At 38.1% G+C, this 4,626-nt stretch overlaps 1 pseudogene; it reads right to left on the reverse strand.

The window, feature by feature from the left end:
* Positions 1–602: 602 nt before the first annotated feature.
* LOC147291865 (uncharacterized) lies at positions 603–2,053 on the reverse strand (annotated as a pseudogene).
* Positions 2,054–4,626: the final 2,573 nt, after the last annotated feature.

Raw genomic sequence — 4,626 nt, forward strand, 5'->3', positions numbered from 1 at the left:
ACCATTACAGTTCCACGTCGATCTAGAGAGACGGACATGCGATCTCCTCGTCTTCAATAAATTGGATAAGAATCACTCCCTAGAATAGTGATGGGTGCAAAGGATTTAGGGTAACTTCTTTTACATCTGCCATTTTTCATGCATGGAGAATGTTGGTTTTGTACTCCACATGGACCATGTTGGTTTTGTACTCCACATGGACCATGTATCATATGTTTTAACACTGCCTTGTAAAGTTGCGGCTCTCCATTTTCGTCCGGTATTTCAGCTCTAACAATGTGGTCATAATCATCTGGATTGTGAACCTTATCATTTTCATCTAACACAATAAGCATGTGCGCATGAGGAAGGCCCTGCTTTTGAAATTCAATGACATAAGCATGTGCAACAACTTTGCCAAATACCCCTTTATCGACAATGTCTTGCTTTAAATCCGTAAATTTTGCTCGAAAAATTCTGGTGAGTAAGTCAGAACGATCTTGAGGCGTTTGGCCAGGGTGTAATTCACTTTTAATTTCTTCCCAACTTGGGTTGCATGTCATTGTGATGAAAAGATCAGGCTTCCCATATTTTTGAACTAAAGTCATTGCATCTTGGTACCGCTAATACATGTCACGTAGGCTTCCAACAAATGATGATGGCAAAATGGTTCTGCGACCGATGTTACCTAAGGCATCAAAATTTTTGTTTGGTAATTACTTTACACACTCCTTACATGGTAGATAATATTTAGTTATGATTGTGGAGAGAGATCCATACCTGCATTATTTTCACCTGCATTTAGAGAGTCCTGAAGGCCTTGGTAAAGTTCAGCTCGGAGTGTTGTTTGATGGGAACGTACCCATCTAAGTCTGTGTGATTCAATTTTCACGTAATTATCCACAACGTACTGTTGTAAAAGACGCCCCCCGTGAAGTAGAACTGATGGATCATCCTCGCGTATCTGCAAAATCAAAGTTTGGGTTTACATTTCAAAATTCCTTGAAATTAATTAGGTGGTTTTTATTTCTTTACGCACCTGTAAAATATACGCATAATAGTCGCAAGGCGATAGTTCTCTTCCACAATCGTTGCAACTATTAATATCTCATCCATAGGATCCATACGATTCTAACAACGGATACTGTAAAGGATCATAGAATCCAGCCGTGTCTTGGACATTTATAAGTTGCCCTTGAGTTGTCTGAACGATGAAATTTCTTCCATTTTGATTGGTGGCTTTATCTCCGCTTGTTATAATTGCAGCGACCTGAGATGCAGATGGTAAACTATATTGAGGCCGGTTTGCTGATTGCTCCTTTAAGATGAGTTTGCAATTTGGCAACTGTGGGTGTCGCCCCAAGTGTTGTAATGTCTGAGCAAACGGATTATGTTCATTAAGAATCCGTTGTATCTTTTCAACCACACTTCTATCTAGAATATCACTCTCAGCCAACCGATTTACAATTGCATGCTTGGTATCATATATATAAGCTTGTAGAAATCTCTTGGTAGAAGACTACCAATTTTATGATATATAGATCCTTGTGCTCGAAATGTATAAATTCCACGTTCTCCAATATTAATTCTGTCATCAAAATGGACACCCATTGAAGTGAAGGCAAATACATGATTGTAGGCTCGAATATTTTGCCTAAAGTGTCTACCCTTCGATGTTTGGTCTATGAAAAGTGCTACCATTTTTGGCGGAGATGGTATCCATGACAATGCAACTTTTCCATTGCAACAACACATATTGGAGGTCTCATTATGAAATAATTGCGCTGCGCACTTTGAACATATGGTTGGTATAGGTAATTGGCATCCTGGGACTCTCATGCTCTCACAATAATCTCTAGCACAATTATGATTTCTCCTCTCTCTTGGCCTACGTTGAACTCGAGGTACGCTATTGTTGCCTGGCCCTGCATTACGATTCGTTGTTTCATTAGGCACTTCTTCATTAAAATAATTCACTTTTAATTTTGAGTGAAAGAATTATAATTCAAACTAAAAAAAATATAAAGAATAACCCACCATTAGGAGCAAAATTTAGATTATCCTCGTCGGCCATTCGCAACGTACCCGAGCGTGCCATTCATCTTATATGAGTCAAACGCCTTGTAAGAGGTTGCTCAATGTTGTTGCCAGAATTGGATAAAACTCTTATGCTTGGGCCTTCATCCTCCACCTGTTCAAATAAATTGGTTTCCGTATTTGAATGTAGCATCTGCGATATATGGTTCACACACATTGTAGAAGCATATTGACCTTCATTCTCATGATTTGACATAACTCTTGAACTTGGGCCTTCATCGCCAACTCGTTCTATCCAATTGATGATTACACTTGAGTATTATATAATTTTAATTTCACTTTTCATTCTAAAAAGATTATAATTAAAGAAGAATAATAATAAAAATGCTACTTAATAGTGTAAACAATATATGAACTTATTTTAAATAAGAACCCTAGAGGGAGAAAAACAACAATGTAGGGGTGAGCATCACATACGTTCATTGCTCCCCCTCAGGGAACTCCCTGCTAGGTTTGAAAAATAGTTTGAGATAATTTAAAATCAAATGCACAACACAAACCAGTTGTCAAGCTTTGTAAAACTAGTAGCATGCTCATACAGTTTTCAAAATACAGTTTTCCGGGCCCAAATTCAGAATCATACCTGTTGACCAGCCGTTAGGGCTAACTACCCTCTCACAAAAACATAACAAAGTCCTGCAGTCATTTGACCGGGACAGGGTAGCGAAAGTGGCCATTTCATGGTTATACCGCCTAGACTGGCCTCCCAAGAAGGACAATCGACCAGTCCGTCCGTACAACCCCTCATGAGATTTTGGGGATCGAAATCCAGGGTCTACCGTAAGGGACCTTTCACTCTCAAGTCAAACACAATAACAATCTCACGAGAATATGCATAACAGTCATCATTCCCATCATATATTGTAGAACCTGGGCTCACCGGCGCGATCCCCACAAGTCGACCACCACCTTCCCCGGCCACTCCTCCAGCCAGCCCAGCCCGTGCGCAGAGAAAACCCAAAAAACCCAGCAGTTTGGCTCCCCTCTGTCTCGCCAAATTTTCGGTTGAAACCCGGCGCCAATCACCTCTATACCAGGTGGGTTTTCCTCCATTTCTTATGGGTTTTATTTCCCCTATATCTATCTTGATCAATTGGAGCATTTAGAAACTTTGATTTTGGAGGATTGAAAGGCCATTTGGGGTTCCTCTGTAGATTTCAAATTGAAGGCTTTTCCCTCTATTTTCTGAGATGAATTACATCCCTAAAGTACCCATTGGTTGTTTAGAACCCGAAATTTAGACTAAATTGGAGGAATTTTAAGTTTTGGGAGGTTGGATTTGTAAGGTTGGAAACCAATTCTGGTCAGTTGGGGTTTGGCCGAGTCTCAGGGTATTTTTGGTGTGGTTTTGGACAATCTCATGTTTAGGAAACCCAAAATTGGATGTTAGATATGAAGATTGATAAATTTTTGTATGTTTAGTTAATTTTTGGGCTTGAAACAGCCACCTTGGGCCGCAACCTTTGTGATTTCAAAACCTCCACTGATATTCCATAATTTTAGAGTATTTATGACAATTTGTTGAGTGGGTTATCGATATTAGTTATATTGAATGAGGTTAGGTTGAGCCGGGAAGCTTTAGGGGCGGTTGTGGAAGTGTTGTTGGTCAACTTGTGTAGATTGTAAACCATCGTGTAGGAACGAAAGTCGAGTGGGACGTTAGGCTCCACACACACACACCTTTTAAATGTCGTAGAACTGAGACTAATCTATGGTTTTGTTGTTTATTTTATAGGCGAGACGACCATGGCTCGTGACGATCCGGCGGAGGATCAAAGCTAGGGCTATCTCTGTGAGTGGACATTGTTTTTATAAGCATTTCCTAAACTTTATGAATTTATTTATTTTATTATCTTGAGTTTTAGTTGAGAAATAGTAAACTTGAGTAGACTTTTGATTTCCTAAAGAATCTATGAAAATTTCACTAATTCTGTTATGCTGAACATCTTAAGTTGATTTTGGATTTGATAAATAGCGACGGATTTCAGTTTTCAAAGGCTTTTCTAAATAAGTTTAAAACATAGATTTACAGGTTGGTTTTTCTGAGTTGTTAGATCTTGGAAAGGAATCTAGTTCCTAATTTTTATGACACGGTTTGGTTAGTATTTTGGGTATTATCGTGACGATTCGGCAGAGGATCGAAGCTAGGGCTATCTCTGTGAGTAGATATTGTTTTTATAAGCATTTCCTAAACTTTATGAATTTATTTATTTTATTATCTTAAGTTTTAGTTGAGAAATAGTAAACTTGAGTAGACTTTTGATTTCCTAAAGAATCTATGAAAATTTCACTAATTCTGTTATGCTGAACATCTTAAGTTGATTTTGGATTTGATAAATAGCGACGGATTTCAGTTTTCAAAGGCTTTCTAAATAAGTTTAAAACATAGATTTACAGGTTGGTGTTTCTGAGTTGTTAGATCTTGGAAAGGAATCTAGTTCCTAATTTTTATGACACGGTTTGGTTAGTATTTTGGGTATTATCGAAAAGTTTGGATTTGATTCATGTATTTTAAATTTAATTTGAATAATACATTTTGGCTTATGGATT

Source organism: Dryas octopetala, chromosome 3 (genome assembly GCF_963921425.1).
Source record: "Dryas octopetala chromosome 3, drDryOcto1.1, whole genome shotgun sequence".
Taxonomy (NCBI): domain Eukaryota; kingdom Viridiplantae; phylum Streptophyta; class Magnoliopsida; order Rosales; family Rosaceae; genus Dryas; species Dryas octopetala.